The following is a 13,762-nucleotide window of genomic DNA, read 5'->3' as shown; positions in this document are numbered from 1 at the left end:
AGAACTGGGAACTGGGAGATGGTAACTGGAAGATGGGTGCTGAGGAGCTGGGGAACTGGGAGCTGAAAGCCAAGATGGAGATGGAGCGCTGCTGAAATCAGGGGCGGCAAGAAATATCGTGTTAACCAAATGTTGAAGCCAAGTGTTTGGGTGTTGCCTCGAGGGCCAAGGCTCTCAAGTCCCAGGTCCCAGCTTTTTACACGAAAAACTTTTTCCCTGAATTTAACATTTTAAGATAATAATCTGAGTGTAAGAATTATTGCACTGAGAGATTTTTATTCATACCTAAATTTTTATAAAAGGCACTTTTTGATAAAATAAATTACATTACTCTCTGATTCACAATTTTAGACATTAATATAAGTCTAGGACAACTAATAGTTCGGTTTTTTATGGTACTTATTACTTATTTTTGATTTTATTTGATTTTAATTTATTTTCTGAATTTACAATTTGGGATAATAATCTAAGTGCAAGAAATAATCCACTGGGAGATTTTAAGTTATTCTTAAGTTAATATTCTATTTTTGGAGGCATTGATTGAACAAATTAACTTATAACTTTTCTGCGAATAAAAAAATAAAAGATAATAATGAAAGTTTATGATAAGATTAATTCTGATATTTTTGTTATTAATTAAGTATAATTTGTTATTGAATACCATTAAGTTTTGTAGGTAATTATTTTATTATTGTTTTTATTTTATTTCTGAATTTACAAATTGAGATAATATACTAAGTTTACGAATTATTCCAATTAGGGATTTTCATTGAAGCAGATTTTAATGTTATTGTTTTAAAGGAAACATCGTAATGGGACAATTTAAGAAAACTATATATATTTCCCACAAATAGATTCAAGACAGGTATAGATAAATAAAGGGTCAGTGATTTGTGTTATTAAGCAAAATATTTTTGCGAGTAACATAAAAAAAAACTTTTTGAGATATATAAAAAATATTTATTCTTTTTGAAACACATGTTAAATTGAATCACTGAATGTAACATATCTTTTTTTTGTAATGAGTTTAATTTCCTTTAAGCAGTACAATTTGTATAGTTATATTATTTTTTTAGCAGGTAAAGGGTACTAATTGACAAAAAAAATTGACCTAATATGCTGAAAAATAATACTAAATTTAAGATAAGGTTAAGTATGCACTTACAAAACAAAAACCTATAAAATAAAAATAGAGCATTATTTCTTTGGTCAGTTTGTTTAAGAAAGTTTCTTTTCATAGCCTTTTTGATCAGGGTAAAAACTAGGCCTAATGCAAAAACTCCTTTGTAATCCTCACTCGAACCACTTGAGTTGGCCATATAAACCCAAGTCTCGTCTTGCAGTGCAGGTCCAGCTTATTTCATGTGCTTGTAGGCACTTGTTGGCGACTTGTGTGATGAAGTGCAGGCAGTGGCAGTGAGGCAGTGAGGCAGCCAGGCAGGCATCCGCAGCTTTCAGCTTTCAGCCACCCGCATCTTGGCCAGAAGGAGGAGCACAGGCACCAGACTGGTTCCAGGGCTCCGCAGCCCGGCTAAATAAGTTGCAGCAGGTGCTTTTTACACATTCGCCAGCCAGAGTCGCGACATGAGAGAAGACAGCTGCAGCCTTCGCTCGGCTAAACGCACTGCCACCTGGGCAGGTGTGTGTGTGTCGGCACATAACTTAAGATCTATGAGGATTTGAGGTTGTTTAGTGCCATGTACAGTGCAGCCCCCCCTTTCGTACCCATTTCAGCTTTCTTTTTGCGGGTGATGTGTTGTGTGGCCCGCACTTAAGGTAATTTGCATTGCAGAATTTCGCAGAGCTTGGCCAGAGCTTCTCTGCAGCGAAAAAGCGAAGGAGCGAGCCAACAACGTGCCGGGCATGAATGAAGCAAAGTGCTACAAAGGATTATGCAAATTAATTATTTTTCGCAAGGCGTCCGCTGGTTAAAAATAGTGAAAAAAAAGCGGCAGGAGTGGAGTGGAGGAGAGGAGCAGAGGAGCAGGGCCACCTAGAAAGTGTAACGACAAAATTGTGGGCGCTACACGCCCCCTGGCGGCTGCCAACAATGGCCAAATAGCTGCAGTCACTCCTCCATCTCAATCTCTGCGCCTCTGCCTCACTTTTCCCTGGGAAAGTTGTTTAGTTTTTAGCAGTAAAGGCAGTAAAAGCAGCAGGAGGAGCAGTAGGAGCAGGAGCAGCAGCCTCAACGTGCTCGTTTTTTAGTTTAGTAGTTTTTAGATTTTGGTTGAATGCATTTTAATAACCAAGTGCTCAAGGTTGGCACTTTTGATGGCATTTTATTTAGCTTTTTTTTTGTAGTTTTTTGCTTTCTGCTCAGTGCTGGGTGCTCTGTGTTTTATGCAGGCGACAACCACCCCAAGCCACCCAACCACCCACTGTTTCGCACTGGGGTCGTGGCACAGGTTGTAACTAACTGGGGTGCAGCTATTAAATTCTACAACTAGCTCGTCTCCAGTTCTCTGGCTGCTGCGGGCAAAGTTTTATTTAATGAAATGCGGCAAAAATAAAACCAAAAACAACAAATACAACAAATACAACAAAAAATGCAACATATATATATATAGGGGAGAAAAATTCGCAAAAAGAAAGGGAGCGAGCTGCAAACCCGCAGCAACAACAAACAAGCCCAATAAACATTAAAGGGAAAACTTTACCTATTAAAATGCTACGTAAATTTTCATTTTTTTGATTTTTTTCCCCAGCTATGTTTGTCGTTTTTTGTTTGTTTGCTTGTTTATCTCGTGTATTGGCAAATGTGTTTAAGCCGATTGGCTGGCTGCCTGGCATGTGTGATGTGCATGCTAAAGCGAAAATTAAACCTACCCCCGAGCTCATGTGTGCATTGATTAGTTTGGCCCACACACACACACACACTCGCATAAGGGCCAAAAGGATACCAGGATATACACATACATGGTGGCAAGGATGCAGGTGCCTTTGTGTGTGCTGCATTTTGTGTTTTGATTAGTTAATTACCTTTTATCTGTGTTTTTGTTTCCGCATTTATTTACATACGCTTTCGGCTAGTTTTAATTAATTAAATAATTGCCGTGTAATAGCCAGGCCCAGTGTGCGCTGCACTTGGCCAATTGAATGCACAAAGCACGCACATCGACATGCACACCAAATGCAGCTGCATTTGTTGACTCCGCATACAAATTGAGTTAGTGGGCATGGGAATGAGAAGGGGGAGCCCCCTCGAATTCCGTGACAAACTACCCGATATGGTATTTTTCTACGCGTGTGGCTACCAAAGTATTAGCTAATTGATATGGAATAATTCTTTTCACGGTTCTTTATGAGGAAGGGAAATTTATGGGTTCAAGACAGCTGAAATGTGGGGTGTTTAAACAAAAAACATTTAAGTGATAATAGGTACGACTCCCAGACATGTGATTTTAAGAAAATATGAACACATCTAATTGTACAAAAATTTCTAATTTATATATCGGGAGAAACACACTGATTTTTAAATTTGTCTGACCTATAGTTTAAGTTTTCATAAATATTTTCCTTTCTTTGCAGATTAAATTTCAGCATGTAAATATTCTAGTAATTAAATGTTAATTAGTTAATCATAGTTATATGATTATACAAAATTAAAATTATTAAATTGTATTCAAAAATATTACTAAGTGAATTGTTTCTAAAAATAAATAGTATCTTTGAAAACCAATTTAAGTTTGCGATCATTATATGACTTTTAATTTAAAATCTCTACATATATGTACATATATATCCTTGTAGATTAAATTCCTACCAATTATCGATTTACAAATTGCTTTTTGGCCGGGCGTGCGATTTGTATTTTACAAGCCTTTCATTGTTTTCCATTCACTCGAGGTATTAAATCATTTCAAGGACCTATGCATTTGCATGGGCTTAGTATTTCCTGTGTGTTTCTGTGGAAATTAATCGGCTTAACTTTATTGATGTTTCGTCATTTGACCATTTCTTCAAAACCACGCCCACAAATACTTCGAATGCAATTATATTTGATGAGCCATATAGGAACGGGGGAATTTCGAACCGATTGGATGCCGTCCGCCCATTTGGGGCAATGAGATATTATGTTCTGCACTAAATGGAAACTACATCGGCCTGCTCTCTATGCCTTTAAAATCGAATTGCCCAATCGTCCGCGCTTGACTGCCTTGCCGCCGCACAAAAGCCAACAAAATTTAATACTTTGCCAAAGTAAATAACCAACTGGCCAGGGCCCAACCCCAAATCGTTGGCTGGAAATGCGATTCCCCACGCATAATGCCGAATGACTTCATGAATCCAATAAATTAATAAACTTTTGGAAATTCGCTGAGGTCACTGAGCGTCGTTGTGGCTTTTTTTCGCTGTTTTGGGAGCGGAATGGGGCTTCAGGAAAGAACAGGAGCCCACCTTTTGCCATCCGCAGCGTGGGACTTGGACCAACCCATTCGCAGCACGCCCACTTCAACAGCTCCACCAACGCACATTAATCATTGAATTTCTGGTGGCCAACTCCCTGAAGGACGGGGGGGTTCGCCACCCTCCGGAAAATCACCCAAAACCCCCCGAAAAAACCATACACACCGCCCACACCTCCCCGCGCGTGAATAAAATGTACACAAAATTGACTTATTGCCGGTCAAACACCTTTCAAAAAGTGCGTCTGGGCCGCTGTGTGTTTTCCGCCGTGTACGCCCGCGTGGAAAACTCTGCGGGGGCGGTGGGTGGCCCTCAAATTAAATATGAAAAACTTTTCCCACCGCCAAGCCGCCAACGAAACCGCCGAGGCCCAAACACATTTAAAAAGCGTCGCGAACGCAAAAACGCATGCAGGCGGCGGTGAAACTTTGGCATTAAGTCTCCCAGCCAGGACAAGTCAATAAATTTGTTCGCATTACTTAATGGGTATAGAAAGTTGGTTCACGGCATGAGTTTGGGCGTATTTTTTGCGAATTATTCAAAGTATGGCACTGGTTTTTAGTTAAATGTTTACTTATCATTTTTTCAGTTTTACATTTAATTAACATTGCATTAACGAGTATTTCTTACTATTTACTCATAAAAAATGCATAACATAAATGTGCTTTTTTCTGTCTCGTTACTGAAATTGATGTCTAAAATAAATATGTTTTAAATGAGTTTCCACTTCTACGAATCTATGTTTAAATTTAAACGAACAATTATGGCTGCTTTAAAATAAAGTCGATCTTTAATTAAATTGGCTTGAAGAAGAAAGAAAAACAAGAAAGAACGCTATAGTCGAGTGCCTCGACTATCAGATACCCGTTACTCAGCTTAAGGGACCAAAGGGAAATGGAAATAAGCAAGCAGCAAAGCAAGACTGAAATGCGCCACCTACCGGCGGTAGACAGATTTAAGCGTTATGGGCGTTAGGGTGGGCGTGGCAAATTTTTTTTTGGTCAATCGATAGGTATTGACGAGACCGATACAGTTCAGTTAACATTTTGTATCTAGCATGAAAATTGTGGGCGCCACAGGCTTGGGCGGTTTGTGGGCGTTAGAGTGGGCGTGGCATATTCGCGTATCAAAATTGCGCTGCGTACAAAGCTACGGAATCTAAATCTGAAATCCTGATTCTATATCTTTGATAGTTTCCGAGATATCCACGTTCATATTTAGGATTTTTTGAAGTTTGTGGGCGGTTTGTGGGCGATAAAGTGGGCGTGGCAAACTTTTTTTTTAATCAATCGATAGGTATTGATGAGAACAATACATTTCAGTTAAAATTTTTATTCTAGCATCAAAACTGTAGGAGCCACAGTTTTGGGCGGTTTGTGGGCGTAAAAGTGGGCGTGGCATTCTACTGAAACAAACTTGCGCTGCGTAAGAAGCTCAGGAATCTGCACGCCAAATCTCAATAGCCTAGCTCTCATAGTTTCCAAGATCTCAGCGTTCATCCGGACAGACAGACGGACAGACGGACAGACGGACAGACGGACAGACGGACAGACGGACAGACGGACAGACGGACAGACGGACAGACGGACATGGCTAGATCGACTCGGCTAGTGATCCTGATCAAGAATATATATACTTTATGGGGTCGGAAACGCTTCCTTCTGCCTGTTACATACTTTCCGACGAATCTAGTATACCCTTTTACTCTACGAGTAACGGGTATAATTAATAACTAAACTTCTGTTATATAGAATAGTTAGAGTACATTCCTTATAACAAATTCGGTATTATTTTGTATTTTCTAACCATTTTTTTAAGAGTTTGATGTTGCTGGAATATATCTAATTTTGTGAGGTTATAGTTACATACTATACAATATTTATAATCCATGCTGCTTCTACGTTTATAGATAGATGCCTATCTATTTTATTGATTGGCTAAAATAGTAAGAAAACTAATAAGTAAACTTCTATGATATCAAACGGTTAGAGTACCATCCTTATAACAAATGCGATTTTATACTTTATCTTATATTTACCTTACCTTCCTTAAGAATATGATGTTTCTGGAAAGTTTAGGTTCTGTTAATTCATAGTTACATATTCCAAACTTTCTGAACAATATTTATAATCCTCGCCATATCGTACCTACTGCGATTATAGATTCCTCCGAGAATCTCATTTATTCCGACCGCACGTACAAGTTTAATGGGAGTTCCTTCAACTATGGCGCAACTTAAATTAGAATTTTTGTTTTCCTCATTTCCATGGAATGTATCTTGAATGCCGGGGCGCCACGGCCAGTTGTTTACCTTATCACAAAATTAATAAATTTCAACTTGCTTTAACGCGCCTTGAAGTCCACTTGTTTGTCTTGGCCCCCCTGCCTTGACAATATTTCTCCAGTTTGCGCCATAAATTTGTGTATTTGTATGCCGGGGCTGTTTTTGGTGTTGCTGCTGTTGCTGTTGCTGCTGCTGTTGTTGCTGTTGCTGCTGCTGCTGTGAGCGTTATTGGTCCCCCTTTGTTTTTGGGTTTTTTTCGGCCAGGACTAAACATATTTTCAGGCTGCCAGGACAGAGGGAGCCTGTGTCCTGCGCTGTCCTGCGGTTGTTGCGCCTAAAAGTAGTCAAATTGTGCGGACTAATAAATTTTGTTGGCCGTTGTTGTGGCGCTTGTTTCGCTTTTTGTCTGCCCGACACACCGCCACACCCACTCCATGCCCCTCGACTTTATACCAGGCCAAACCATTGCCGAAATCCCCTCGAAAATTCAGGGGGAATGCCACTCCATTTGCCCCAAGCTGCCCGCCAGCAATTGCCGATGTTGCTGTTGCTGCTGTTGGTGTTGCTGCTGTTGCTGCTGCTGCTGTTGGTGTTGCTGCTGCCGCCGTGAGTGCTATTCAAACGGGAAAGCATCGCACATCCTCGCCGGGCGCACCTTGTTGCTCCTTCGAACTGGAGAGCTGGAGAGCTGGATCCTGGCGCTAAGCTTTTACCTTTTTGAAATGACATTCATTGGCTTTTACGTGTTTATTTGGAATTTCATTAAAAATTATTAGAAGCTGTTTTGTTTTCGTTATTTTGTGTTTTTTTTTTTTTTGGTTTGGTCCTGCTGCCTTCTGTGGGTTTTGTGTGGGATTTAGCCAGTTTTGGCTGCCTGTGTGTAATGGCGCTTTCATGCTTGTGAATTTTATTTGAAATTTTCTTGCGTTGTCCTCGGTATCGTTGTTTTTGCCGCCTTGTTTTTCCTTTTTTCGGGGGACAGCATTTTAAATTTGTGCATACTTGTTGGCTTTTGTTTGGCTTCGGCTTCGACTACGGATTTTTGGCTGCAGGCAGGCGCCGACATTTCGGCGGCGTTTCTGTTGTCTGGCTATAAATTTTTAATAGATAATGTGCGGAGGGCATGTGAAGTGGGCTGTGCTGAAGCCGTAAAGCTTTTAATCGTCGCTTATTGTTATGTAGATTGTCCTGGCTAATGCCAAAGTCGCCCATCTCAGCCCCCATTGTCCTGCAAATGGCGCCACGTGTTATAGTGTGTGTGTGGCTTAAAAATTTCTGGCTTGCCCTTATAACTGTAATGCATAAATTAGCCTTTTACAAAGTCATAGATGATAACGAGAAAGCTTGGGCGCTTTTAATTTGCCTGCGTTTGTGCGGTTGCCCAGTGTCCTTCAGCCTCTCCAACCCCTCATCTTTTTCTGCTGTCTGTGGCCCAGTTTTTGACCTTCTCTTTGCCGTTTGACAAGCTGCTTTTAACCCATTTGTTAACAAAAAAAGAAAGAAATATGCATTTTATTTTTTTTAAATATTTAAAAGGCAGCCATTCAACGTTTATGTATATTAAATGCACAATTTATAGCAAAGACTCAAAAGGAACTCCAAAAAGTGTTTCTTGTTTTTTCGCTGAACGGTGTTTAATGGGTTAAAGCCTCATTAAGCCACTGGCAATGGCACTGCATAAACTTGGCTGGAAAGTATGCTACAGCCTGGCTCCCACTTAGCGAGTCTGTTTTCGATTGTTGAGTCGGCACTTCATATGCAAAACCGAACCGCCTGAGCTGCAATGGCAACTGTTCTCATGTGTGTACGATGCTGAAAATCTGGCATTTGCTGCTTTTGACTTTTTAGCCAGCAAATACTCACATATATGGAGCTATAGTGCGCCATACTTTCGCATACGTCTGCTGACGCAAACTTCTGAAGCGCACTTGGCAAGACATGAATGCGTAATAACCAAAAGCGGAAGCAAACAACTATAAAGTCAAGGCGGGGGGCACGCACTTCTGGTGGGGCGAGGGGGTCAGAGGGTCACACACACACACATATGCATCAAAAGAGCTAGAAAAACAACGGGCAAACAATGCAAATGTATTTAGCATAATGAGACAGGAGAAATGTGCAAAAATGCAAACATTTGCGGGCAAGGAATGGTGGCTGAGAGGGGGAGGGGGGGGGGATCCTGGACAAGGATATGGACTCAGCAGCACACTTTATGTGTGAACGCTGTTCCGCTCCGACTTTGACTTTGGTCCCCGCTCTCGCAAATGGCAACAACGTTTCCATCTCATCCGTTTCCGCTTTTGCCTTTCACCGCGTGTGTGTGTGTGTAAGCCCGAGTGTGTGTGCGTTGGTTTTCAAAATGAAAGTCATATGCCAACTCATAACTCAGCTTGTTGTTGCAGCATGCCTCGGCTGCTTTTGCTGCTGCTGCTGCTTCTTCTGCTACCCGGCACAAGTTATTTCATTTGGCATTTCAAGTTGGTTGGCATTTGAATGAAGTCATTACGAAGGTGGCAGCCAGAAAGAGTAAGAGTCAGCCACTATATAAGCACGATAACGTGCGAAAAAATAGTACCAAAAAACTGAAAGAAAATACACGCTAGAAAGAAACAATCTGTTAAGATTACTAAGGTTTTAAACCATTTACAAAGGTACCTAAAAGAATGTTCCATTATATTTTGTGCCCAAAGATGAAATTTCTTTATTTGTTGCATACTTTTAAACACCTTAATAAATGATGTAAGAATTCAAGTGATATTCGGTGACATTTTGATATATATTTTTTTTTTAATTTACTCAACAAAGGTTTCCGAAAGTATGCTTCAATATATTATGTGAGCCAAGGCTGACATTCTTTTTTGTTGCATGCTTTTAGACAACTTAGTGAAAAAACTCAAGTGATATTTGGAGTAACTTTTATACATTAAAATCATTTTATTAACCATTTATTAGGTGTCTAAAAGCATGTTAAAATATATTTTGTAACCGAAAGATTTAATTACTTTTTTTTAGTTCATACTTTTAAACACCTTAATGAATTATGTCAGGAATTGAAATGATTTTCGGTGTCCTTACTTACATATTATATATTATACATTATTTAAATATTATATTTTAAACATTATAATAATTTTTTTATCATTTTCAAAGGAGTCCAAGAATATGTTACAATATATTTAGTGACCGAAAGTTGTAATAACTTTTTTGTTGCATTATTTTAGACCCCGTAATAAATGATTGAAAAAATTAAATGATTTTTGGTTATATTTCATACAATTGAGTTCTAAAGGAGAATAATCATTTTAGGAACACTAGTATTATTTTCTTGCCCACATCTGTACATAATGTAACCTTATAAAATCGAGTGTGAGTCGGGGCTGGCTGCTTACATTTTTTCGGTGCTTATTTGTTCGTCGGTTCGCCTGCTTCACGTACTTTATTGCCAGGGCAGTAACAATGAAAGCGTCTAAATAAGCATTGACTTGAAAATACCGAGCCACACAGGAACACACTCGCAAAAACCCCATACACACTCGCACACCGGAGAGCAGAATGTAATTAAAGTTGAGTTGGGAACTTTTGCTTTTATTCTTATTTATTTATTCATTTTAATTCCCAAAGAGTTTAACAGGGTGTATTAGACAGGCACTTGGAAATGGGTCGTCAACTTGTTTATGCACTTGCCAACAGCAATATAAATAGCTTTTTGCTTACTTCTTTTGGTTTAGAAAAAACACATTCAATGAGGAAAATAAAATTTTGTAAGAGATAGTTTATTTAGGGATTTTATTTAAATTTAAATATATGAAAATAATCCACAACAGAATTAAAAAAGCAATTGCCTATTTATTCCTTTTAAAAAAACTTGTCTGTATATATATGGTAGGCAAATGAAAATATTTTCTGATGATACAATAAAAAACGAACACTTAAGGAATTGTTCAGTACCATCTTCCAATTCCTTATGTATACAAAAATCAAATATTTTTTACCAATTTATTTATAATTTCTTTTATTTTTGATTGTTCAAATAATTAAGGCTAACATGTGGGGCTATAATATTACCACAGGGGCCTTCGACTATGTATTTTAAAGAGGAATTAGCAGATGACTTAAAATATTTAGTGTATTTATATAAAATTTATAATTTTTCCAGGGTATTTCCCAGTCGATGTGGGCCTCTATCTTTGTTTATGTAAATTGCGACTTTAAAAGCACTTTCAACGGCTTGAACTTGGCTAAGGTGGCTCCCGCTCGCACTGCCAACCACAATCCCCTACCCCTTTTCCCATTTCTCACCCCCCGGACGCCCCTGCCCCATCGTCGTACGCACCAAACGCATTAAAGCAGCTTAAAAGTTCGTTTTTCTTCCTTTTTTTCACGCACGCAACCTGAAAAGTATGCAATGCAAAAAGTACCGAGTTTGGTTTGGGTGTGAGTGGATAAAAAGGAGCGTGCTGGGAAGGGGTGACCCTCCCCCTCTCCCAACGGCTCTTGTATTTGCATGTAAGAAAAGTTTTACCACAGACCCAGACAAACAGACAACGTGAGACTTCCATGTGCGAAACACTGGGCTGATGGGGGAGGGGGGCGCCCGGGAAGCTGCGACATTAATGCTGCGTGCGTGTAAATACCATGAATCTGTTGGCATGTAAAACACTTTTGTTACGCCCAAAGCCAGAGCGAGAAACCAAGGGGAAAAAAGTAAAATATATTGTTGCAGCAATTTGTCAAAAAAATTTGCTCGACTTATTGTTGCTCCTGCAGCAGCAAAGCAGCAAAGCAGCAAAAGCAGCAGCAGCAACTGTAGCAGCAAGTTGCAGACTTAAGTCGCATTTGAAAGTTGGCAAAAAGTTTGGCGGAGGGTGCTTGCTTATTTGTGGTGCAATTATCAAAATTAAAAAATTCAGACACGTGGGCTGCCGTCCCCCCGAGAGGTGTTTATATATATTATGCGATTGTGTGCCCAACGCAAATATTGAAACGTGAAAATGGGGAATGTCGTCTGGCGACCGGCGACTGGGAGTTCCAATCAAAAGTTGAGAGGCCGCCTTTCCCGGGGTCCATTTAATTTATGCCCCGCATTGAAATTTATCACTGGGCGAGCATCTTAATGGTTCATTAAATTCATTATTCGTACGCTGGCCAAAAAAAAAAAAGTAATAATCAAATTGGAAAAAAACGAAACGGAACGAAGCGCAAACAAACAAACGAATGAAATAAAATAATGCACATATTTCTGTGTGTACATATGCAGGAAAAGCTCAGTGGGGAAAGTCTGTTTTTTTTTCCATGGCTGTTGCTGTTGCTCCTTACGTCTGGGCTCATTTTAATGAGTTTTTCCTTTACGTAAATTTATTTTCATTTGAATTCTTTTGCAATAATTTCAGTCGGCCGCGGGCCCAAATGGCTTCGAGGCGTGCACAAAATGCGATTATGCATTCATTAACGAAATTAATTGCAGACAAATGCAGACAAAGAGCAATTACACACGCATGTGTACGTGTTCGTTTCGCAGTATTGAAAAATCGCCCAGATTCAAAGGGAGTATGCCTTCGCATTCCCCCTACCAAAATGCTAACCTGTAGCTGGGAGCGGAGCTCGAAACTCGGCTAACAAGCAGGGCCAAATCGGACCGGCTTAGGGACCTTGTGTGTGTGCGATTCTGTGTGTTTGCGTCTCGGTAAGGAGAACATTACCAGGGCTTTTATCGTAAATGCCAACATCTTTTGCTTGTAATTTTCTGTTACGCTCCCAACACACTGCCACACTCGCAGTCGCATTCACATTCTCATTCAAATAATAATGGCTGCCTTTTAGTTGTGCAATGATTACGTGATGCCTGCAGAGCCGCACGCACACATGAGCAAGCACATCCATTAGATATGAGATTTTTGTTTCTGCTGGCTGTCCATGGCCTTGTCTTGTCTTTTGGCCACCCAACCCCTAAAAACGCTCCTAGTCCAGTGGCGGAGTGCCGAAAAGGGGGGCTAAGTGTCCCAACATCTTAGCAAGTTGGAAGTGAAAGTGCTTTAAAAAGGTAAACATAATATTATTCTCTATAAATAATAATTAGGAATGTGATTTTGGTAATATAAACTATATCATAGCCTACTTTTAAGCACCTTTTCTGGTGATTTAAAAAAAAAAAACTCAAGCTTCAAAAGCCTAATATAAAATAATTTTAAATAAGATAATAATAATAATAATAATAATAATAATAGTTATAAATAATATTTATAATAGACAGTTATAAATTTTTTCATTTCTTGAAATTAATATGTCTAGCATACTTTTAGACACCCATTCTTGCGATTTTAAATTATTGGATTTTATAATAAGGTACTAAGTCAATGGAAAAGCTAAATATAAAATAATTGCTAATTTAAATTCATTTAAGAAGATGTATTTCTTCTGGTCTAAATTTTGGGTAGTAAATATATTATAGCATACTTTAAGACACTTTTTCGGGTGAGACCTCTACAGGTGTTTTTTTTAATTAGCAGTACATATGTATATATTTTTTTAATTATCTTAAACTACAACTTTTCAACTCCGTCCCTGCCCTAATCCCCTACCACTGTTTGTTGTTGCCCGGTTTATGCGTGCATTTGGCTTCAACTTGTATGTCATACAATTTTGACTCTAATAACGACACGCACATGCACACAGGCCCCTTCGCCACTGGATATACAATTTTTGTGTGCCATATAACAATGCACATTGTGATTTCTGTCCGCCATCTTATTTGTCTTGGCAAAAAGCATAACAATGCGTATACGTAATATTTTCTACTTAACTTGCCGACCCTAAAAAAAAAGACGACTGAACAGCAAGAGCTCTTTTTCCCCCTGCGGAAAAACTCTTCATCGCTCAGCTGCTTGTTAGGGATAGATTACAGCTATATTTTAGCTGCAACTGCGGGAAACTTGCATGCAAAATCCCTATTTTTAATGAGGCATATTCGATTGGATTTTATTACATATGCAGTTTAAACAAAGTCTTGAACTTTTTTTAGTATACTTGAACTTCAGTTCATAGCTCTAAAAAAATGTTTCTTACGAATTT

Source organism: Drosophila subpulchrella, unplaced genomic scaffold (genome assembly GCF_014743375.2).
Source record: "Drosophila subpulchrella strain 33 F10 #4 breed RU33 unplaced genomic scaffold, RU_Dsub_v1.1 Primary Assembly Seq354, whole genome shotgun sequence".
Classification (NCBI taxonomy): domain Eukaryota; kingdom Metazoa; phylum Arthropoda; class Insecta; order Diptera; family Drosophilidae; genus Drosophila; species Drosophila subpulchrella.
This window is presented reverse-complemented; position numbering follows the sequence as displayed.